General features: G+C 43.0%; 1 protein-coding gene across 8 annotated transcripts in view; it reads right to left on the bottom strand.

Annotated features, from left to right (window-relative positions):
• The window catches only part of DTNB (dystrobrevin beta), a 1,143,128-nt gene that overhangs the window by 978,421 nt on the left and 138,896 nt on the right, over window positions 1-25,811 (bottom strand). For all 8 annotated transcript variants that reach the window (XR_013596287.1, XM_078650028.1, XM_078650030.1 and 5 more), the window contains exon 2: window positions 11,371-11,494. The gene's annotated coding sequence lies outside the window, so the exon portion shown is untranslated. The remainder of the gene's footprint in view (window positions 1-11,370; window positions 11,495-25,811) is intronic.

Raw genomic sequence — 25,811 nt, 5'->3', positions numbered from 1 at the left:
CCGCTCCTCCAGCCTCGCCCTCGCCCAACGGATCCGCAGAACCACCACCGGAGGAAGGTCATTCTCCTACCTGGCGGCAAAGACATGGAACTCCCCCCCGCCCACCTACGTCTGACCCAGGACCACCTCACATTCAGTAACACCTCAAGACCTGGCTCTTCGAGCAGTAGCGGCACTTCCCCCTCAACGCCTTGAGACCCTCACGGGTGAGTAGCACGCTTTACAAGTGTACTGATTGATTGATTGAAACACACAAAGTACAGTTCTGCCAAACACTCATGTTCCCTTCCCCCAGCCAGAGTCCACCTCCCCCTCTTAGTCTTCCCAGAACTGTCTTTATATAATACTCAGAACACATACATATGGATTCCTGCTCCTAGGATTTATTTATCCTGTATTCTGGTTATTCTTTCCACTCTGGTGTTCTGATCCATTCCAAACTCTGTTGCAGCCCTGTATCCATTTACGGTGTGTGACCTCTGGTTCTGTCTCTATTCTAATCAGGTAAGGTAAAGACATCTGCTATGCCAAGAATGTTTGGAGTCTTACCCGTCTCACTGTTCTTGTTAGGCTCGGTCCACCTTGCACCAAGTAGAACCCCCTCTAGAGTAGCAGGCTCAAGCAATGACTGTTTTATAAGACAGAAAAACAATGTGGACGAATCCACAAATATAATCGACTCTCTAGTACGTTATTTTGAGCCAAAAACTCATTAGGTTTATTAAAAGACTTCTCACCCACCAACCTAGTTGGTGGCATGCTTCATCGTCGGGGTCCCAAATGAGTAGCAGAGTGCCACCCAGTTGTGCTGCGACGCCTGATTACAGCAGAGCTGGATTTTTGTGTTGATGTGGTGGAAGAGTGCTAATGAAGTGGTGCAAAGTTAAAATTGTCTCTGGGAGTCCTTGCTAAATAATACTTTATTCCCAGTGTCCCAGGACAAGGTTAAAAAGAAAGAGAAGACAACCTTAAGATAAAATGGTCTTGGTTGTCACTAAGGTCTACATGGTTCAGCCTTGTTACAAATTGTGAGGCTTTCTTCAGACCAGGAACATGCCACCTTCCGAAAAGATAGGGCAATATAGGGCCAGATAGCGTGGCATTGTACAAGGGATTGGATAATCCTTATCATCCAGACAGCTAAGCGATTATCCAACGCCAACCTGATCGATATACAGGCCACGGAGACACACTTCAAGACCACGTTAACATCTTTCAAAAAGAAGCTCGACGAAGTGAACAAAGAAATGAACGAATACAAAGAAGGGCTAACTCAATCAAAAATACAAAAATTCCAGAAGGATCTAAAGAAATTCTCCTACGTCAAGACATGCCCATAAGCAGATGCTGATTACAAACCCACAAAACATTCAGACACATCAGGAGGCTCTTTCGATGAAGATTCCTCTGTGAGCAGTGGCTCAAGTACAGGCAGCAACTGCAACAGACAATGCAGGAGAGGGAGAAACAGCAAGGCCACCATTACCACCAGGTGGCCCAGCTCACTTTCAGACTCCCTACCCACACATAAGGGGATAGGGATGCACCCCTCCAGAATCCTCACCCTCTCCATTGTTTATACATTTGTTTTATAAGAGCAATCTGCTGGTAGGAATCCAAGAGATTTTCCCCAGGCTACTAAAAGACCCTTTGTCATATACTAGTACATATTTTACTTTGATGAAATCTCTCTATATTCTGTACTCTTGCTGGTCTCCTGTCTCTGTCTCTGCTTACAGTCACCTTTACTCTGCTTACAGTCACCACAGTCTATTATTTGAGCATTCTGGTATTTACCTTGCCCTGTCAACTTGCTAAGTATTACCTCTGGAATCACCTGTCCCCACTTTCACTCCATGATAACAATGGTCATTGTTTTTTTTTTGTTTGTAACTCTTTTTATTAGAATAAAAACATGAAAAAACAAACAAGGCAATAAAACAATATTACAATATCGGGCGAGCTCGCAAGGAGGACGGGAGGTGCATAGCAATACTGTACAGGAGTTGTTTTACACAGATGAGGGGGCCGGAGGCAGGGAACACAAATGTTGGGTCAGGGGACTGGGAAGGATTAAGTATCTCCATGAGGGGGGGGCGTACATATGTCTCCCCGGTATGAGTTCCATTGGCTCCAAATTTTCCCCCATTTCCTGGGTCTACCTCGTGCCACATACACAGTCTTCTCCCTAAACATGCACCAGTCCATGTTCTCCATCCAAGCCTCAACCGTGGGGGGCCTCTGGTAGCCCCACAGCTGTGCAATGTCTCTCTTAGCAATCATATTACCAAGGGTCGCCCATCGTGTCTGTGACACATCATAGTCATTCGGCTGCCATACATTCGACAAACACCGTCGGGACTCAGGCAACATCGCAACACCCGTTACCTCATTCATCACCTCATGTATGCGATTCCAGAAAAGCACCATCTCAGGACATTCCCAAATTATGTGTAGAAAGGTACCAAGCAGACCACAACCGCGCTTACATAAGCCATCTGTCGAATAACCCATACGAATTAAGCGGGGGCCGGTAACATAAATCCGATGTAAGATCTTAAGCTGGACAAGGCGGAGACGGGCCGGGATCGCGACCTCCTAGGGTGAGGATATCGCCAATTGCCTGTCCTCGTCGTCTAATTCTATACCATTCGCAATCCAGACCACCCTGAGGTGCTCGAACAAGTTCGAGTGATCATTGATCATTTTCTTTTAGATCAGAGAAATGGTGCTATCCGGCACGTGCCCATCTAGTATACGGTCTTCGAGGGGGGAGGATTCTGGAATGACGCTACCCACGGGAAAGACTGAACTCAGCGCGTGATGGATCTGGGCATAGCGGAAGAATTCCCTATCACTTAGTTTTTATTCCGTCTGCAGTTCTACGAAAGTCTTTATCCTGCCCTTAACCCAGAGATCGCCCACTTTACAGATACCAATCATATCCCATTTCTCAAATCCTAACAATGGTCATTGTTGAAGCACTTTTTAGGTTTCGTAACCTGGCGAGGGGCTAAGCCCCTCCCAGATCGAAATCTGTTGTTTTTAATAGTGAGGTTAGGACAGCCTCTGTTTCCAATTGGCTAGCTCCATAAATGGAGGCTAGCCATTGGGAGGCAGAGGCTGTCAATCGCGTTTTCTCTCGAAAACGCGATTCGGGGGCGTTTCTGGTGCTTTTTTTAAGCCCCGCCCCTTTGTCCCGGGCCGCGCTGCGATTGGCTGCCGGCCCGGGACACCCCCGTGACGTCATTCCAGGGCCGCGCTGTGATTGGCTGCCGGCCGGGACACCCCCGTGACGTCAGCCAATCACAGCGCGGCCCGGGACCTGACTTGTTTTTTTAAATGCGTGGCGAGAGAAAGCAGGGTCTGTGCGGGCGCAGTGAGTCAGCACCAGAAAGTGCGTTTCGCATCTGCCAGCTTGGGGGGGTCGATGGGTGCTTTACTCATCCCCGTGTGGGCGTGGATTCAGCTATCGGGGGGCAGGTGACCGTCCTTATTTAGAAGTACCACGCGTCACGTGACCAGAAAATGGTGGCCGCTCCGTGATCCCAACAGCTGCAGACGAGGGATGCTGTAAGTGCGATAAGGTGCTGGAAGATGCTTTTTTAACCGCTTGGAGCCCACATTATCCGAAACCTTCCGAGAACCTTTCAAAGGTAGGTGCGTGTGTGTTGATGGAGTCGAAGGGCTGCGTGTGGTGCTGTTCGAGGTGAATTGTTGCAGGTCGCTTAAGCGAGGGTGAGATGGGAGCGCAATGTTTGCCAGAGAGATGCAAAGCAGCAGCCGGCGCCGGGCAGCAGTATTCTAATTCCGCCTCAGCCCTTCGCACGGAGCCATATGTCCGCTTCCCAGAGTCGCTTTCAGGCATTGAGCACCGGGCGCACACAGTCTGAACCCCCACAAAGCCCCGCAGAGCTGCGCCTTGTTACAATTGCGTCTGCCTAGTGTAGCTGTCACAAACGAGAGACCAACCACGCAACTACTGTCTTTCTAAGTGTCGGGGTCGCAGAGCTCTCTGTACAACGTCAAACGTGGTCCGCGTTGTTTTCTGTCCTTCAGCAAAGATGAGGGCGTGTTATTCACAGCATCCTTCTGCTGCGGACTGCTTTTCGGGGTGCCTGGACTTTCTCAAGTTTGTGCCTCCAGCATATGAGCAGGCTTTTTCAAACGACAGTAACAAACGGGTTTATGCTTCTGTTCCCCCTCACCCCAAGCCTGGTTTTGCATTAGTGCCTCTGCCTCCCCTCCATCACGGCTGGTTTTGCATCCGTGCTTTGTGTCTTATTTTGTCTTTCCTGAAACGACTCTCATTTATGAGAGGCAGAGTCCAACCCTCTAGTATCGTTTTAATGCTGACGGGTGCATGTGCGTGATTTTATGTTATTTTACTTTAACTCACGCGTTAAAGTGTGTTCTGATTCCAAATATAACTGCAGAATGTTTCCTTCACGACATTATCCTTTGCAAAGGGGCCTCCGTGTGATATCTGTACAACATCAAAAAAGTCACCCAAGGCACTCTAAGGGTCACCAATCGGAAAGGTACATAGGCAGAAAATGCGCAGAAAGGAAATATCCAAAACCAAAAATAAAATAAATATACCCAGACGTAACGGAATGGAAAGAGGTGACTTTCACCTAGATGTGAAGAAAAGTCAGCTTGAAGGAACTGGAAAACCCTCAGGGTTGTACAAACAGGCATGCCCTTCCTCATATGAAAGAACGAATGTCTACCGTGAGCCCCTCAGAGCGAGATTTGTGGGAGAGTCGTCCAAATATGAAGCGAATTTCCATAATCTTAATGGAAGTAAGTGTAAAAGCTGGCAGCAGTCATCTTTTGGCAGGCGAGTATGTGGGAGATAATGGTTCAATTATATGGAGAGGAAGTGTGTCTTGAATGGTCACATAGCAAAAGGGTCTTTGTGCTGAACTGAGCAAAATATATCCCAAAACACAGGTACGTGACTGTGTGTGCGCACACGACCGTAGCATCACAATCTGTGTGTGCTCGAAGTTTTCAGCAGTTCCTTTTCTTGGCTGCGAGGGGAAGTGGATATCAAAGGGTTATGTGAATGTGTTTGTGATTCAGTAAGGAAAGAGAATAATACAATTATATTAAGCCATGGCAACGCCAGAAGGCCTGGCTTTGGCCAGCTGGTGCAATGGTTCATTTTGTAAAAAAAATATTATAAGCGCATGACATAAAAAAAGTACAATAAAACAAAACATTCCGCACATGGTGGCTATATGTTGCCAATAAACATTATTAAACAACCAACCACTGTTTATCATTTTAATAGAATAATAGGGATACTTCCTAGCACGCAGTGCTACTTACATCAATTATAGAAACCCCATTTCAAGTGTTAATGTGTTATTATTGCAAAGAAAAATGCTATTGGTTTTGAATTACAAAAACTTGAAGACCTCATTTAAATACACACGGTTGCCTTTAAAAAGAAACCCCAAAAGTGTAAAGAATGGAAAGAAAAAGCATAAGTAAAGTAAAGCATTGCCCTGCCAAGCTTGGAGTTAAAATAGACTTCTTTTTAGGCAGATATTCACATGTGATCAGACACAATGCTGTCACTCACAGTGCAAAAAGCCAATGGCTGAAGTGGCCCGACCCATTGCCCCATGCTGTGCACAATGGTGGGCAAAAGCAGAATGTGATTGCCAGCTGGAAAGACCACGACGAAGAAGGCTGACAGAAAACCTCTCTATGTACATAGGTAATTTTCATTTATGAACCCTTTTGATTACATGAAGCTGACGAGGCAGTTAAAGCTGTCTCTATGCCAGACGTAAAATGTAATAAGAAACTGTAACTCTAGTAAAAATATGGGAGTTATTTGTCAGGCAATGCATGTGCTATAATGTAAACATAATTGGTATGGTAGGTATTGCAGTTAAAATGGAAGCTGAGTTGATGTTCTTCATCCCTCCTCCCAGTATTGTGACACCCACAGCAGGGCTCGGTAAGAAAACCTGAAATTACGGTCAGATCAAGAGAAAACATATTTCTCCAGTCAGCACTCTCACCAGAGGCCTGTGAGAAACTTGAACATCACCAGCTTTCAGAGTGGATTTTTAATTTATGTCAAAACCGAGGATGCTGTGAAGATACAGAAACGTGAACGTGGTGTGTTCTGGAGATGAGTGGTTATTCTGCAGTCATGTGCCATCAAAGTGGCCTGGGTGGTGATTGCTGCACTGTCTATGGAAAAGTCCAGGTTATGCTACTAAAGGCAACGTGAGGAAAATGGTATAGATTGCTCTGTGTAAAAAAGAACTAACTTGCTGCATTTACCCACACAGATTACAGACACCCATCTTCAGAGGACCAGTGAATGCCCATACAAAGGTTCAGTCATAATCAAGGCAATTGGAATTATGCTGCAGGAGAGGGCCAAATTACGCGGTAGGGCTGAGTAAATTATGCGGCAGGAAAAGACAAATTATGCAGCATATAGGGGACATTTAAAACAAGCATTTACAGTGCAACGGTTTCGCCTTTGGAAAAGTTAGAGCTATTGGCAATGTAAATGACAATGCCATTTATTTATCTGTTTTCAAAACCAACACATAAATACAAATTTTGTCATTTACAATGCCAATAGCTCAAACTTTTCCAAAGGCGAAACCGTTGCATTGTAAATGCTTGTTTTACCAGTACTTAAAGAAAAAAAAGGCTGTTTTAACCATCCATTTGACATTTTCATTTGCTTAGAGAAGATATATCCTGGAAATTAATTCAGCCCTGTGAATTATCGGAAATAATTCACAGTGAATATGAGCTTCGAAATCACTGGCAAGCATTCAACAAGAAGGCTTACTTACCCATGTGATATATGCATCTGACATTCCTAGCTTTTTACAAAAAAACATGGTTTTCAAAACCTGTACATGGGGATGGAATGAGGTCTTGTACACAAAGGAGATGCCATAATCTACTTAAGAAATAAAAGTTAACGTTCTAGGTATTTGTTGAAATAAGGATATCTAATATAACAACAATAAGATAGAACAAGCATTTGCAATGCAATAGGTCTCGTAATAGAAAAGTTTGAGCTTTTGGTGTGTAAAATGTAAATATTTTTTAATTTTTGTTTATGTTTTTCAAAATATAAAAGTATTAATTTTGTAATTAGAAATGCCAATAGTTATAAAGTTAGCAAATGTTACATCTATAGCATTAGTAAAGGTACATGTTTAGTTTTCCACTGTCTTACATGTATTGATCTGACAAATCACAATGTTTTAACAAGAACAAAAGTGAAAACATTTAACATCTTTTTCTGACATTTGTAATAAAGCTCGAAACATTGACAGAAAATATTTGAACCAGTTGTTGTTGAATGGTTGCACAGATTGATGCTGTGGTGGCGCTGAGTGATGTTGTTTTGGGGACAAGTGATGCTGTTGCGTTCAGTGATGCTGTGTAGCGCATAGTGATGCTGTAGTGCCCCTGAGTGATGCTGTGGTGGTGCTGAGTGATGCTATGGTGATGCAATAGATAGAGTGAGTGCGATAGATAGATAGAGGGAGAGCGATAGAGGGAGGGAGGGCGATAGAGGGAGCGAGGGCGATAGAGTGAGCGAGGGCGATAGAGTGAGCGAGGGCGATAGAGTGAGGGAGGGCGATAGAGTGAGGGAGGGCGATAGAGTGAGGGAGGGCGATAGAGTGAGGGAGGGCGATAGAGTGAGGGAGGGCGATAGAGTGAGGGAGGGCGATAGAGTGAGGGAGGGCGATAGAGTGAGGGAGGGCGATAGAGTGAGGGAGGGCGATAGAGTGAGGGAGGGCGATAGAGTGAGGGAGGGCGATAGAGTGAGGGAGGGCGGAGAGTGGTGAGAGGGGAGAGTGCTCTCTGATAGTAGTATACGGCAGCTACAATAAAAACGAACGCAATGAATAAAGGTGATGTGTATTTTTCAATTACAATTAAGCTGCTGGTTTGAAAATAATACCAGACTGCAAATAGTGTATTTATACGTTTACAGATATGTTATTCCCAAAGACGTTTATGGCAAAAGAGGTACAGATGACAAAAAAACTAAACAAAAATATAACCACGGTTTGGTCTTTATGCCTTTTTTTTTAAATGTGCCGTAAAGCCACACCGTCTCAGGGCTGTTGAGTAAAACCTGTGAAGCCATGCTGCCCTGTGCCACGTATACTTTAATAGACCACTGAATGCCCTAATATACACAAAAAGCCGGACATTGTTTGCACGGGGCTCGGTATAACCTAAGAATGCATCATTTTGTCTGAACGATGTCTGTGTGACGCATACTTTAAAGTACACCGCAAGGAATGATGGAAATGACGCGGGCCAGGCCTCACGCAGAAAAGAAGAAAGAGAACGAGGAAACTGGGGGGGGGGGGAAACAGATGGCTGCCTGTGGGAGGGAGAAGCGGCCGTGAAGCAGGGGGCGGGGCAGCACAGGATCAAATGACCCGCACACTTAAGAGCGACTGAACGCCAAATAGCTCTCTGATAGTAGTATACGGCAGCTACAATAACAAGAAAGAATAAAATGACATCGGCAGTCATTAGAAGTAAAGAATACTGTACACAACGAGAGGACAGTCACATTTATTTTTTAAAAAAAAGTTTTAAAAAAAGGAGATACGGCCTTGCGGCCGTGAAACTGAAAGTACGGCCGGCCGGCCGTAAAAAAAGTAAAACAAGACTGTTCTGACAAATCTGTCATCACAACAATTCTTAGTGAAAGCATGCAAAGAAGACCATGTGCTAGCCTGTGTGGGAAGATAAAATATACTAATGGTACGAGAGGACGTATGTAGTTAGTGGTGAGAAAGAGCAGAGCCGGAATATGGAAGGTCGAAAGGGCGAGGAGCTGGACAAAAGACGATAGCGTGTAAATAAAGACATTGAGTGGATGGTAGATCAAGAATATTGAGAAGAGGGGAGGACGGAGAGATGGGAAAAGAACGGAGAGAGAGGGATAGAGAGGAGGCGGTGAGGCAGCGAGGACTGGAAGTGTAGTTAGGACACTGATGGGGGTGGGGCACTGGGGAGATTAAGTGACAGTAGCCTGGCGGCCGTGAAAGAAGTGTAATTAGGGGGAGGAGAAGTTAGGCCGGGTGTGCTGGGGAAGCAACAGATGGCTTAAGCGCAGTCACGAGAGCACATGCACTCGTGGAAAACCGCTTGGTTTAACTTTCTGGTTTCACCTCAATAGGTCTCTCTACGAGACCTAAAAACAGTCACACCACTACAAAATTTAATATGAGACATTCAGGACAATAAAGACCACAAAAAAGCTGCCTTATGCTTAAAGCATAGTTTTTGACAATTGGCAGATGCAATATACGAATTCACTTATTGCCACTAATATTGTCTTTCTTTCTGTATGGATTCTGAACAGCTTTGAAAAAAAGCTCTATGGCTGGAGCATCAGAAGTGAAACCAGTACACGATAAATACACAAGCTAATTTTCTTGAGTTGCAGCACCTATTTGTTGGGATCTCAACAAAATAAATAAAAAACAAGATTGATCACCTATTTGATGTAGAAACTTTTCTTTTTAAGAGGAAGATAAACAGAATAGTGGCTACCTGCTGACTGAGAAGCATCAAGTCCCAAAACTCTGGCTGTGGTGAAAATAAGAATGATATAAGAGAGCATGCATTGCAGCCAGATCAAGGATGGAATCAACAATCAGGACAGAGCCTAGCAGAGTGGTCTCGAACAAGCACACCTAGTACAAATGACAACAAAAGCTGCTTCTTCAAATAATCTGAATGCATGTCAGGGCTCTGTCACAGAGAGAGAAAGAAAACACACTCTTCAGCAACAGTCACTCAAGTTTATTAGATATACCACATTACAAACTATAGTGACACTAGACCAGTACATTCAGAAGGCATCTTCGACATCTTCAACCACAAACACTGAAAGTTAAAGCAAGCAAAATCTAACGAATTTTGCTTGCCATCTTTCTTTCCACAGAGTATTGTATATAAAGGGGGTAACCCATATATATTACCTGACCTGGGTCAATAAATACAGTATCAAAAAATGTGGTCGCGGCAGTAAACAAATCTTTCATACTAATTAATAGTAGCAAAAACACAACACAAATGAAGTGTGGCATGTATCCACGCAAATTGTTTTATAGCAATAAAAAGTCTCTAATGCGATTGTATTCAAAGCATTTTACAGATAGGATCAATGGAATTATTCATTGAGACAAATGTGCAATATCATACAGTGCTCTAGGATGGTCAGATGCAAAGACATTCTATTGTGTGTTAAGAATGACAGCTAGCCTTTAATGTCAACCCACCAAATAAGTATGAGACACAAAGGCCAGGATACGTAGCTTGTCGACATCAAACAAACTATTTAAATTGAAAGTAGACACGTTTAACATGTAACTGAGACATAAAACACAAATGGTTGAATGCAATGCTTCAATATTTAGAGACAAAAAGATACTAAACCAGCTTTTAATGATACTTAACATAGCGCTATCTACACAAGTAAAAGCAGCTAGTAAGATGTTAATGCATGCTAAAAAGCCGCAAAGAAGCTATGGCATTAGTGACAAACACAAACTTCCAATGAAACGCATTAATTCAGATCACTTTGCACATATGGACTGTTGGAGATGTCATACAGATGCCTATCACTGTGCCACCTTAATCTGCCACACAACACCAAAATCCAACAGAACACGGTAAACATGACTTGTACCTTACACCCAACACAGTCCAAGCATTCAATTATCAAAAAACAATTTCCATGATCACCTTAACATACACATTCGATTGCACCTTTCTAATTACACTTATAATTCACCGTACTCAAAGAGAGCATTAGACACATCTTCAAAGAACATCATGCACGCCAAGCACAGAAGCCCTGTAGTTAGCAAAGTGCGCAAACTGAACTGTGTCCCCAACCACAAAACCAAACACTTTCGAAACATTCAGCTAAGATTAGCTTAAATAGACCACACCATCACAGCATTGCATCATAGCTATTTACCTGTATAATAATGATGACTACAAAACAATCCGCATAAGTGAAGCAATGGAAAAAAAATACAACCATGATCAACAAAAAATTGTAAAGTTTTGTACCGCAAAAATCCATACACATAATACTCTGCAAAGATCTCTAGAGGGATCAAACCAATTTTACTTTCATGTTAACTAACACAGACCAGTACTAGATAATTAACAAACCTCTACTTGGTGTACACAACAAAACACAACCTACCACCTATTACTGAAAGGTGGAATTCTCACAACAATATGAAAAGAGCACCCATATTAAGAAAGTGCATCGTGCCATACTTATGGAGAAACAAACAAAACCAATAACACAAAAATACTTACTTGAAAAGCTCTTATCACAGGTGGTCAAACAGCAATGTAGGGGGTCAAATTTATAAGCCAGCTTGGCACCACAAACCGGTTCAGCAAGGGGGGCATCAGTTGCTCATCATTTGTATAGATGGATCTGAAAATAAGAAATGCATCAAAAGTTACAGACTTTTGCATTACATTACTGTACAACTTCCAAAACAATCAAGAAGTTTAGTATAAAGAGGCACTGCCTAAAGCATGAGGAGCTATATGATAAGGCAGAACTGCACACTCAATGTGTTTGGAACCACTGACTCATCAAGCAATTACAAATACACTACATTGAGATAAATACCCAAGAGCACAATTGGCATTTACAAAACACCAAACTTGCCAGGTTATAACACTTGAACATGTGCCCAAAGACATAAGGTATGAGGTTTTCAGATATCCTGCAAAAGTATGTAGAGAAAAGAAGAAAATTGACAAAGAAATTAGAATAGGAGGAAATCGAATATGAAAAATTATATGTAGTATAGTAGGTGCAAAACAGGGAAAGACAAACGAGAGACTGCATCATGTGCTCACGAGATACGTTGTAAAAATGAGGCACACTCGAAGAATACAATAACGTACTGCTATGCCAATTTAAAGCTTCGTGTGTGATGGGTCATAGCATCTTGTTGGCCTTTGTAAGGTAAACCCAATGAGTATTTTCGAAGATGCAGAATAGGGTAGCGTAAAACAAAATATAAAAGCGCTAGAAAGAGCAAAGAAAAACAAGAAAAGTAAGAAAGAGAAGAAAAGCAGAAAACAGAGCAGCAAGAAAGTGAAAAAGAACATTTGATAAATAGCACGTCAGAAAAAAGAGCAGAAGAGAAATTCATTAAAAAAAGAATACAGGAGTATTGGAGTAATAGAATAGTGGAAGGGATAGAAAAAAAAGACTGCACGAAAATACAGAATAATACGATTAAAAATCTAAATCCAGAGTGTTGGAAAGACTATAAGGAAGTGAAAGAGCTTCAGCGATACAGTCTTTAACACACCTGACTGGAATACCGCCTCTACTAAACCAAGATCATTCTCAGCCTTTCCATGCTACTAACTACCTTAGCCTGAGCAGGATACTCACCTTCCACCGAGGTGACTGGTCACCAGAGAGTCTGAGTGTCCATCCAACTATTTCACGATGCATAAAAGTGGGCGTCTTACCAAGCCTCTGCCTCTTTACTAACTCAACGGTTGGTCCCTTGCTAACAGTTAAACCTTTGGAATCCTCTACTATACGTTACAAACATATATACTGCTCCCCCATAAACCCTCCATCCAGAAGGTGGTCACAGTCTTTTTTCCCCGGACTGAGGGCAGCTCCTATCCCTCCTTTTTATCAGGATGGGGTGTGAGCAGTCCTGCAAGCAAGCAATTCATTGAGGACAGGCAGAAAACGGCAATTTTGAGTGGTAGGTGTCACCTTTTTTCAAGTCGATGAGGTGGTAGGACTGCAAAGGTTAATCTAGCGGTGTGGGGGGGGGGTGGCAGGAAAAGTGCACAGAAAGGACACATGTTTACACTAGGTTTTTTTTTTTTTACAGAAGGAGCAAGGAGATCACGGCAGTGCTTAATTTGTCCTGGGGTATGGGTAGGTGACACTGACACTCATTTTTGGGAGACAAGGGCATGTTTTTCGTCATAAACGATGACCTACATCAAGGGAGTTAAAAAGAAATGGATAAAGGAGGAAAAGAAACAGGAAAACAATGACAAATCTAGGATGAGAAGGAACCTGCAAGAGTGAGAAAAAGAGACAGGGAATTTTGGAGTGCTACCAGAAAGAGGCATGAGATTGACTCAAAACAAGGCAATTTAAGTATTCTTTAATCTGGCATTCAGCAATACCATCAGATGGCTCGTGAGAAAAACGTGGGGCCCCTGAAAGAGTTTCCACATATGTATAATTATCCGACTAGGCATGCAATGTGAGAACACCAGTATCTAACCCATTACATTACCGGCTCTATTTATATGAGTTTCTCTGTAAAAAAACAAAATGTTTTGTTAATTGTAATGGGCATCTTACCAAGGTCCGCAACTTGTTGTGCCAATAAAGTTTATCTGACTTAAATCTTATCCTTAGAAGCACAAAGAGGATTTGATGCTACATCTCAACTAGAGTATCTAAGAGGTACCGATTAGTTCAGTCCTGCCCCACTATTTGGTGTAATCTGGGGAGTGCAGTTATGTCAGTACCTAGAATAGATTTCATTATCGAGGGTGCAACATTTCAGTTAAAATGGCTATATGAGAGGGTACGATAAGCATCCAATTTACTATAGTAAGTTGAAACAAAGGGTACTAATTTAATATCCAGAAACCCCACTTTATAAACAATTGATTGCATGGAAACAATTATTTCGTAATTGCCATACTTTATTTTATTCACTTTAAATTAACCAGATTTAACAAAGAATGGGGGTCATTGGAACAATTTGAGACAGTCTGATCAACTATCATCTTCACGAGCCTTGGAAGCACATCCTATTAATTTCATAGAAGGTTAATAGGGTCAGTTTCCAACAGTTATCATTCGGACTGGCTACCTGGTTCCCTAGCCCTGCGCCTTGGGGTACATCTAAGCTCCATCACAAGAGTCCCAAATAAAGCAAGATTGAAGCTTGGTTGTCAGTACAATGACTCATAAGAATCTTGAGGGGGTGGGTAAGTGAACATTAACACCAAGATTAAATATGTCATCAGACCAAGTTTGCAGATAGGTTGCTGAAGGGACACAGGCAATGTCAATCCAACACCCCAGATAACAATCAACAGCACCTACAAATGATAATTTTCAAACAGCACCTGCTCAACTCCCTTAAGTCCTTAAATAAATGGCAAATTGCCAATAAATTAACAACACTGTCACACGTCACAACAATATACATGAAGGGATTAAACAGAGGAGGAAGAAGGTCGTAAAGTCAGGAGGAGGAACTGGAGGACTTAGAGGAGAGAAAGATGTAGTGGCTAAAGTTCCTGCTCTTAAATTTGAGAACCAATTCTGGCTTCCTGACTATTGTGTGTTCTTGGTGTTAAAGTTATGTCAATGTTTTAGTGAATAACACGCTGTATGTATCCTTTGTTTGATACGAAGCAAAAGCTTCCAGTTAACAGTATAAGTGGGATAAGGATCTTGGAACCTGACTGTTTGCTGTATTATTTGGATATTCTTGAAAGACACTTGCTCTGAGTTTCTTTGATTCAGACAATTTAATGCCTGCCACCCACTGGTTGATAGAAAATCAGAATCTAAGCCTGTGACCTTATTCTAGAAAACTAGAAACTTTTGCAAATTAGGTATTAATGAGAGCATCACACTCTCCCCAGGAAGCTCCTCTCCTGGGCAATGTCAAAGAGACTTCTATCACGTTTTTTTTGTTATTATTGTTGCTTTTTAATAAATATTTTTTTTTACACTTAGTCCCAAAGCAGGGTACTGAAGACATATCTAATTGGACAGATCACTTTGGATCAAGTTCACTTACATTTACTGGACAAGCAAGTATTAGTTAAGCGTGCAAAATACAGATCTGCATGTGGAAATTTCCTACTTATATTTCACAATTTCAAGTCTATGGTTACTTCCGCATACAGATCAGACCTCCAAATGCACAAAATCCACAGTTGTAAATGTTGGGAAGCTGTAGGTAAGGGGACAAGCAAAATGTTTTAACACTGACAAACACAACAAGAGAGTTTGTGAGTATTCAAAAACAGTTTGCAGTCTATTTCCCACACAGTATAGTTGGGCTAACATTATTTGGTGAGGATTTCTCCATGGAAAAACATTTTCTGCTGAGAGAACAAAATAAAAAATAAAAAATAAAAAAGTGCTTTTGCACATTTTCGCCATATTTAAATTACATGCATTGTCTATCAGGATGAAAATTTGATTCACCAAAATACATCGGATGGACATATAGTACACCTGGAAATCTGATTTGCCTCTCTTTCGTGCTTACTCCTCGTAGACTATATATAATAAACAATAGTCTATGATTGATACATTTGTGTACTTAGCAAACTAGGCCCTTTATCTCATTGTCAAACCTCACTGCAAAGATTGACACTTATTGAGCTCTACATTAAAACAAATTTATTGGTTAGACTGGCGAACAATTCCAACAGTTTTTTATGCATACTTGTCACTAGTCTCTTAAATTTTGTTCAGTACACATGAAATTGACTGGATTCAACATTTACCACTAACATGGACACAGAGAGTAAGCAGTAACAGCTAATTAATTAAATCCAGAGGAGTCTCTGTTTATAATGTTTGAAGTTCGACCTCACTCTTTGCACTGCTCAAATCGCAAAATACGAAGCAAGAATCCCGGGAGCCCCCCAAGGATGTAACTCTTTGATCTGGATGCATTGGTCAGTAAGAATCCAACCAACACTCCCAAGGCATACAACTTCTAAATCTACTCACTTAACAACATCCAAATGCTCAAAATCTGTCTTGATCTAATGCAGAACTGTATGTCAAGTTCCTACCTAAAAGCTCAACCCAACAACAGAATTCGACCTAACTCACGAATATTAATGAGGTAGGTTGCAAACACTGACCCACTACGATACGCCGCCACCACACCCATATAGTTGTGATTGCTTTTGAATAAAAATAAAAAATTCTTTAAATGCAGCCAGTTTTCCTTAAAAAAACGAGGTGTAAAAAAGAAGAAAAAAAACTGTTATTTATTTATTTATTTATTTGGACCACTGCCTACTGCAAAAAACATGTTTGGATGATTCATGGAGGTGACTGGGTTACTACTACTTCTCAGTAGTAACAAAAAGTTGATTTTGAGACCGTATTTAGGTTGCACAACATTAATACATACAATAAGGAATTTCTAAATGTAAGGGACACCCTAAACATGCCTCTTCCAAAGAGCGATTACTAATTGTTTCCTAAACTCATTGCGATTCTGTAAAGTTACTGAATCGCTAAATGGGTTTAGTACATTAAAAACATTTTCTTGTCGCAAACCCTGCAATTTAACCAAATTGCAGGCGTTGGGCTGACAAAATGCATTTGTACATCTGGCCCTTATTTCTTTACATTGAATTTGGATTAAGCAGCACCATACAACAACAGACCTGTTAAATTCGAGACAGGGAAATACGAATGCCCTAACATCGCTCACAAACATATTTGTGTGCATAGTAGACTGTAGGTGCTTTCCTGGTGTCTCTGTAAGGGTGAAGGCACTAGAGGGGTAAGTGGGAGGGTAGGAAGTGCTCTCTCCAACCTTTGTAAATTAGGCGGTTTCCTGCAGCTGAAACACACTCTCAGCTCTGCAATTGGAGTTCATAATTGTATTAAATTGGGGTGGACTCGTGTCATTATTAACCAGTTTGCCACTGCCTGCAGTGGTTGTGCCCATAGGCTAATCCCAATAGGAAAATAAATTAAAACACAGAAGCTGCGAAAACATTGGTGAAGTAAAGTTGCCTTTGTGCCATGCATTAAGGTCTTGTTTAAAGATGTATGTTGACTTTTAATGTAATTTATAGCATAGGAACAAATATATATACATTTTGTAATTGAAATGTTTTTTCACCTACTGAGGTCTGGTTAGGGTTTTAGTTCAAATAAAATTGAAAGATTCCGTTTTTAAAGCAATCAAATTGTCTCTCTAGTGCGTTAGCTGCAGAGCAAAGCATCACCAAGTCTTTGGCAGAAATATACGGGTGTTAGGGTTTAACCAAATATTTTAGAGACTCACTTCTCTAATTAGACTGTGCTACATTAGGGAAAAAAGCAGTGCCCTCATGGGGGAATATGCACACACAGTTACATAAAATAATTCACCTTGTGGAATCTTTGCCACTTTATCTTAGTTTAAAGACGTTAAAAATTATAGGCAAAACAAAGAATCTGAGAGTCTGAGTGACAAGGATTGTTTAGTTCAGCAAAGAGTCCGGAACAAGGTCAGAAGAAAAATTACCAAATTCATAAAAAATGTTCAACATAAGAGAATGAGACGTTTGGTTAACACTTGTTCATTACTGAATACGGTTTCTCATGCATGAGGTGTCACAATCTCCAACACACCTAGCAGGCGCCTTTAAAATGGCAATGTTCTATGTCACCAGTGGAAAATCACTTGATATCGATAACATTTTCTTTTTACGTCAGACATGTTATAAAAACAGGAGACTGTAGGTGAAACAGTTCTAACAGTCCAATACTTGCACACTGATGAAGACCACTCCACGGTCCAACAGAACAGACACACACACAGCCAGGAGGGAACCAAGAGATAGCATATGCCCTATAGTAAAATAATACTGCAAGCCATCAGTGACAAACTGCAAAATAAAGCCATTTATTCTTATACTGACTTATGTTGACTTGCTTCTTGAAGGTCAGAATATTAATAAGATCATTCTGGCACAATAAGGGACCTGAGGCGAATTTCATGATAGCTAGGACGACAGCTCAGGCCAAGCGCATGGGTAGGTTTCAAATCCCTCGCAAAGCCAACACTCCACAATCTCAGAAATGATGGTGGGATGGAGGGGTTGAACATGCTCCATTAGGTACAAAATCTCAACTACGTTAAGCCTCTGGGAGCCTTCTGGACTATTCAACATTCAACTCCTTCAGAACTAGTGAAGCACCAGGATCAGGAGAAGGGGGGTTAAGAAATACTGATGGACTGGGATAGTCTTAGATTATGATGCTCAGGAAGAATTATGCTAATTCACTAAGCAAACAGACTGCATTTGTTGTGTTATGTTTTGAGGCGACTTTCCTCGCAGACGGAGAAACTAACCCACACATGTACAGAAAGCTGATCCAAGTATTGTGAACTCTGCCCAGAGTGTCCAACAAAAGTCACACTTGTAGCAGGAGTCTGAACTGCAGATGGGGACGTGTATCCTTGTGTTTGTTTATATAGTCATTTTTGTGGCATTTTCAGCGTAAATCTAATCCCTCTTCATTTGCACCAATGTCAGTATGGGGTTTAAGCAGATGATCACTAATTCTAAACAAGCATTGGCAAAAGTAAATGGGTCTCACCTATGAAAGAACTATTGGCTTTGATAATGTTTTAGTCATGTTGGACACAAGAGGGCTGCAGTTCAGCAATGCTAAAAGTTATTAGGGTAAAGGAGAGTAGAGTGTTATGGGGTGGCATAGAGAGTTGTAGCGTGGGGTACAGTAGAGTTGAGTTGCAAGTGGAGTAGAGTGTTGTGGAGGAAGTACAGTGTCAGAGTGGGAGGGTGTAGATTGGAGCAAAGTTGACTGGAATAGAGTAGAGTGGTGTGTCAGAGTGGAGTTGAGTGTTGTAGAGTGGAATGGCATAGAGTGTTGTGGAGTAGTGTAGAACAGAGTGGAGTGGTGTAGGGGGTGTTGCGTAGAGTGACATAGTTGAGTAGATGTTTTAGAGTGGAATAACAGAGGAGTAGAGTGATGTGGAGTGGCGTAGAGTGGAGTAGTGCAGAGTGGAGTGGCGCACAGTGGAGTGGCACAGAGTGGCGTGGCGCAGAGTGAAGCAGTGGAGTAGTGTGTTCTAGAATACAATGGAGGATAGTGGCATGGAGTGGCGTAGACAGATGCACAGAGCATCATAGAGTGCAGTAGTGTCATCAAGTGGCATAGAGTGGAAGAAAGTGTTGTGGAGTAGCACAGAGTGGAGTAGAGTGCAGTTTGATGGAGTAGAGCGTCAGAGTTGAGTGTCGCTGCGAGGAGTGTCGCAGAGTGGACTAAAGTGAAGTGGCGTAAAGTACAATGGTACAGAGAAGATTGGTGTAGACTGCATTGGCTTTGAGTAAAGTGGTGTAGAGTACATTGGCGAAGAGTGCAGTGCAGAGGAGAGTGGTGCAGAGTAGACTGCAGGAGCGTAGAGTGCAATTGCGTAGAGTAGAGTGGCGTAGAGTGCAGTGGAGTAGAGTAGATTGTTTCAGAGTAGTGGGAATGGGTGTGGAGTAGTGCAGGACAGAGTGTAGAGATTTACAGTGGCTTAAAGTGCAGTAGCATAGAGTAGAGTGGCGTAGAGTGCAGTATCATAGTGCAGTTGTGCAGAATAGATTAAAGTGGCATTGAGTGGAGTTATACAGAGTTGAGGAGAGTGCAGTGCGGAGAATGCCGTCATGCAGAGTAGAGTGTCAGACTGCATTGGTGTAGAGTGGTACAGAGTAGAGTAGTGCAGTGCAGTGTCCAAGAGTGCAGTGGTGCATAGAAGAGTGGGGTAGAGTGCAACGGCATACAGTAGAGTAGAGTAGAGAAGAGAGGCATAGAGGGAAGTGGTCCACAGTAGACTGATATGCGTAGAGTATAGATGCATTGGGTGCATTAGTTGAGAGTGAAGTAGGGTGGTGCAGAGTAGAGTGCAGTGGCTCAGAGCAGTGAGGTGCAGAGTTCAGCGGCAGAGAGTGCCGTACTGCAGAGTAGAATATCGTAGAGTGCAATGGTGTAGAGTAGAGTGCAGTGGCGTAGAGTGATGCGGAGTAGATTATAGTGGTGTACAGTGCAGTGATGCAAAGTAGATTGGTGTACAGTGCAGTGGCATAGACTGTATTGGTTTTGAGTAAAGTGGCATAAAGTGCAGCGGCGTAGAGTGGCTGATACTAAACCACACATATTACCATGTTACAGAACGCTGATCCAAGTAATGTGAACTCTGCCCAGAGTGTTCAACAAAAGTCACACTTGTAACAGGAGCCTGAACTGCAGATGGGGACGTGAATCCTTGTGTTTGTTTATATAGTCATTTTTGTGGCATTTTCAGCGTAAATCTAAACCCTCTTCATTTGAACCAATGTCAGTATGGCGTTTACGCAAATAATCACTAATTCCAAACAAGCGTTGGCAAAAGTCAATGGGTCTCACCTATGCAAGAGCTATGGGCTTTGATAATGTTTTAGTCATATTGGACACAAAAGGGCTGCAGTTCAGCAATGCTAAAAGTTAATGGGATAAAGGAGAGTGGAGTGTGAAAGTGGAGTAAGTGGAGTGCTATGGGGTGGCATAGAGAATCGTAGAGTGGCATAAAGTTGAGTTGCGAGTGAAGTGGAGTGGTGTAGAGTGTAGTGGAGGAAGTAGAGTGTCAGAGTGAGAGGGTGTAGATTGGAGCAGAGTTGACTGGAATAGAGTAGAGTGATGTGTCAGAGTGGAGTAGAGTGCTGTAGAGTGGAATGGCGTAGAGTGTTGTGGAGTAGTGTACAACAGAGTGGAGTGGTGTAGAGGGTGTTGCATAGAGTGAAAGAGTTGAGTAGATGTTTTAGAGTGGAATGACAAAGAGGAGTAGAGCGTTGTGGAGTGGCATACAGTGGAGTAGTGCAGAGAAGAGTGGCAAAGAGTAGAGTGGTGTAACACTGAGTGGCGTGGCACAGAGTGGCGTGCCGCAGAGTGGAGCAGTGGAGTCGTGTGTTCTAGAATACAGTGGAGGAGTGGCATAGAGGGAGATGCAGAGAGCATCATAGAGTGCAGTAGTGTCATCAAGTGGCATAGAGTCGAAGAAAATGTTGTGGAGTGGAATAGAGTAGAGTAGAGTGCAGTTTGATGGAGTAGAGCGTCAGAGTGGAGTGTCACAGCGTGGTGTGTCGCAGAGTGGACTAAAGTGAAATGGCGTAAAGTACAGTGGTACAGAGAAGATTGGTGTAGACTACATTGGCTTTGAGTAAAGTGGTGTAGAGTACATTGGCGAAGAGTGCAGAGGAGAGTGGTGCAGAGTAGACTGCAGGAGCATAGAGTGCAATCACGTAGAGTAGAGTGGCATAGAGTGCAGTGGAGTAGAGTAGATTGTTTCAGAGTAGAGGGAAGTGGCGTGGAGTGGTGCGGGGTAGAGTGGAGTGGTGCAGGACAGAATGCAAAGGTGTACAGTGACTTAGAGTGCAGTAGCATAGAATAGAGTGGTGTAGAGTGCAGTGTCATACTGCACTGGTGCAGAATAGATTAGAGTGGCATTGAGTGGAGTTATACAGAGTTGAGGAGAAGGCAGTGCAGAGAGTGCCATCATGCAGAGTAGAGTGTCAGACTGCATTGGTGTAGAGTGGTACAGAGTAGAGTAGTGCAGTGTCGAAGAGTACAGTGGTGCATAGTAGAGTGGGGTAGATTGCACCGGCATACAGTAGAGTAGAGAGACATAGAGGGAAGTGGTCCACAGTAGACTGATCTGCATAGAGTCTAGAGGCATCGGGTGCATTGGTGTAGAGTGAAGTAGAGTGGTGTAGAGTAGAGTGGTGCAGAGAGAAGTGTAGGGGCTCAGAGCAGTGTGATGCAGAGTTCAGCGGCAGAGAGTGCCATACTGCAGAGTAGAATATCGTAGTGTGCAATGGTGTAGAGTAGAGTGGCATATGGTGTAATGGTGTAGAGTGGTGCAGAGTAAAGTGACGTAGCATGCAATGGTGTGGCGTTGAGTGCAGTGGCATAGAGTGTTGCAGAGTAGATTATAGTGGTGTACAGTGCAGTGGTACAAAGTAGAATGGTGTAGAGTGCAGTGGCATAGACTGTATTGGTTTTGAGTAAAGTGGCGTAAAGTGCAGCAGCAGAGTGGAAAGGCGCAGAGTGGAATAGAGTGGCATACAGTAGATTGCTACATAGTAGAGTGAAGTAGAGTAGAGTGGCTAAGAGTGCAGTGTCAGAGTGCGGTGGTGTATAGTAGAGTAGTGTGGGTAGAGTCCACTGGCATAGAGTAGAGTGGCACAGAGTAATGAGTCATCAAGGGAAGTGGCATAGAGTGGAGTGGTGAAGATTAGAGTGCAGTAACAGTGTGGAGAGAAGTGGCATAGTGTGGAGTGATGCAGAGTGTAGTGCAGTAATGCAGTGAGGAGTGGTAGAGAGTAGAGTACAGTGTCATAAAGTGGTGCAGAGTGGAGTAGGATAAAGTGGAGTATGCATGTTTTGGTAGTACACTGCCATTACAGACAACACATCTGCAATTGAAATGACCATCACAGTTGCACAGACATTCAGTTTTACTGAAAAAAAGTAGCCAGCGCACAATGTATTGTAATGTTATCTAGTGTACTGATTGGTTTTGATCTTATTAAAATATCGGTTTCCACCACACTTCAGAATTACCCAAAAATGTGCTTCATTTGTGCTTTCCGTATTTTGAAATTTCTCCACAGTTCATTTACAGACATTTAAATTTTGTTTTGTGCTAGGAAAAAAAGTAACATGTAGAACACAACCAGTTTAAACATGACGGTCACATAAATATTTTCTCTTTGAAGTGAGAGATAGAAAAGTAAACCCCAAGCAACTTGGAAGACAGAGCCTACATGTTAACATTTTGTATATAGCGCAAAACATGACCCTAAGGTATCAGAGTGCTTTACATGAGCACTACTTCCAGTACGGACAGACCTATTCATTTTGTTTTGGGTTTTTTTAGGCAAAGGGAGATGACGTGATCTGCCCAGAATCACAGGATGTTTGAGCCTCCCGCCAGACACTAATCTGGTTCCCTAGCTTAAAATTAGCCCGCTCTCGCCATTAGGCCACATCTTCTCTGCACAGCAAATGTGACAATATAAGAACAAGATTTAAAAGCCGGTTTACAAAAATTCAGTACTGGTGGAAGAATACAGTAAATAGGGTTTGTGCAAGGGAATGATTGAACAGCTGGACAGCCTAAAACAAAGAAAACCATCAAATAGAAAGCAAGCAAATGTGATTTACAAACCACAAAGCCAACGGCAAGCAATGGGTGGAATGTATTCCCAGGGAAGCTTTCTAGATGCCCCCAAGATGTCGTAAGCAAACCAGACAGCTGCACGTTTTGGTAGGCTTCAACCTAAAAGGTCTATGAAAGAGAAGAATCTTCAGACCGGATGTTGTGAATTGTTGAAGATCCATCATGGCTCCCTGGACATACCTGTAAAAATCTGATGTTAAGATTCCATTGGGTTATGAGACATTAAAGAATGCCACTATTGCAGGTCTACTATTACTTCCTGGGAGATGGAGACTCGAACATCTGAACTTCACGGGGAAGGGCAAGTTCCAAAGATGCCAACCAACCAGTGTAGCTGATTTTATGGGCGCATCAGAAAGGTGACGAAAAATAAAACAATCATGCTTGTTCCGTTTAAAAGAAAAATTAATGAGGACCAGCATTCATGTATAAAAAATGGCAGGGAACAGATTCTTTTAATTCTAAAAACGGTGGCCTAGCTGAGACTGCAGGGACATTTTATACAAATCCTAAGCAGGTATGAAATAGTTACTTTTATTGAACTTTTTAATAAAAATTGCTCCACCTGCTTTTGGCATACAACAATTTTCCAATTAATATGTTACTTTATTAGTGCAGCCTATTTACACACATTTTACATAATTTGACAATCATGTCTGCTTTTACTGAGAGCTCTTCAGCAAACACATTTTGTGTTATTTTCCATAACATTTCAAGTCTGTGTAATTTTCTAGTAGTACTCAAAGTAGATCAATTATTTCAAATGTAGAGATGCACAGTAAGAGCCACCTTGCATCTATTACTTTCATCAATGCCATGAATTCTCAGAAAATACATTAATGGTAAAGTTAACTTCTCTCAGGGATCAGTATCTCTATGGGCCATCACGGTCTTAACTTATCATAAAGTAGCCGCTTCGTTTACTGAGGAGGTCGGACGCTGCTTGACACTGGACTGCAAGTCCCAGGGAGCCTGCGGCATTGGGACCACACCTGCCTTTGCACCTGAACCCGCCTGCTGCTGCTACACAACCCCTCGCCGCTTCGTTTACTGAGGAGGTCGGACGCTGCTTGACACGGGACTGCAAGTCCCAGGGAGCCTGCTGCATTGGGACCACACCTGCCTTTGCACCTGAACCCGCCTGCTGCTGCTACACAACCCCTCGCCGCTTCGTTTACTGACATGGTCAGCGACTAGCTGCCGCCTCCCCCCCAATCCGGCACCCAATACCCAGGAACGTGGACATGAGTCATCTTTACTTTTTGGAAGGCGGGCGCTAGTCGCCCGGCCGTATTTATTAAAGTATGAAATTAAAAAAGGCTTTTAATTGCATAATCAACAATGAATACAAAAATCAGCAGGACATTTAGTTACACAATTCTTATCAACAAGTTTGAGAGCCTGACCTTAACAAAACTCTAATACATGTTGTTTCCTAACTTAGACTAAACATCCTAATCTTGATTTTTGTACATTTCTGGCCATATGGCAGGGTCACTACCGGTGTCAGGTCCTACAAGCTGCGCCTCTCCCATAGATGTGCGCATGCGCAGTGTTACCCCGGGAATTGCCCGGTCTACGCCCTAAACTCCATTTACCCACTAAAGGAGGGCCCTTACTCTGCGCCGGTGGCGTCATGAGTCCACGCGCGCGGGGTGGCTACCAGCCTAAGGAAAGCGTGAACTACTCCTACCCGCGCTCCTTTGCCTATTACCTTGCCCCTGGAGTTCTGGGAGTGGCCCGCAGGCCCCTCCCCCTGGGCGGGAACCTCCATAGGATGATGCCCGCCCCCTCAGACCTCAAAATATGTGCTCACCGATAATGACCTTACCGCATGCCCCATACCTAATAAATACGACGACCTATGGAAAAAATTCTAAAGGACAGCTACACTGGCTAATAAATAACAGTATCAACGTATAGCTACAAAGGGAAAAAAGGCCTAAAGAGATTTGTATCACATATAATATACTTCATACATCGTTTGCTAAAAGGGGAAAAAATTCCTAAACAAAAGCATCACAAAATATACCAACAGTTCCATTATTACTACCCTGTGAGACCTGTGGAGTGTACCTCCCAAACTTACCATTCAGCCAGACGTAAAAAATGCTACAAGACTATTTGTCCAAGGGGATGGTGGGTGGGAAACAAAGAAGCCCCGAACGCGGGGCACACCGTTACAGCGAGGGAGCGTCCAGGGACAAGGGGGTCTCCTGGGCGCTCCCCACCTCTTATTCCCGAGGGGCCAGGCGGCCCCTCCTATAGCCCGCCCCCCCTGACCCGGACCCACTACCTAGGATCCGGGTCAGGGAGGCCGCCGGCCAATCGGCGGTGGGCCGCGCCCCCCAGGACATGCCCCCACCGCCGAGTGGCCACCCAAGAGAAAGGGGGGGCGACGGTCGCCGCGCCGCCATGCGTGCGGGGGGGCCGAGGGCCCCCCCTTTTCACATGGTCAGCGACTAGCTGCCGCCTCCCCCCCAATCCGGCACCCAATACCCAGGAACGTGGACACGAGTCATCTTTACTTTTTGGAAGGCGGGCGCTAGTCGCCCGGCCGTATTTATTAAAGTATGAAATTAAAAAAGGCTTTTAATTGCATAATCAACAATGAATACAAAAATCAGCAGGACATTTAGTTACACAATTCTTATCAACAAGTTTGAGAGCCTGACCTTAACAAAACTCTAATACATGTTGTTTCCTAACTTAGACTAAACATCCTAATCTTGATTTTCGTACATTTCTGGCCATATG

The sequence above is a fragment of the Lissotriton helveticus genome, chromosome 6 (genome assembly GCF_964261635.1).
Source record: "Lissotriton helveticus chromosome 6, aLisHel1.1, whole genome shotgun sequence".
NCBI lineage: Eukaryota > Metazoa > Chordata > Amphibia > Caudata > Salamandridae > Lissotriton > Lissotriton helveticus.
This window is presented reverse-complemented; position numbering and strand designations above follow the sequence as displayed.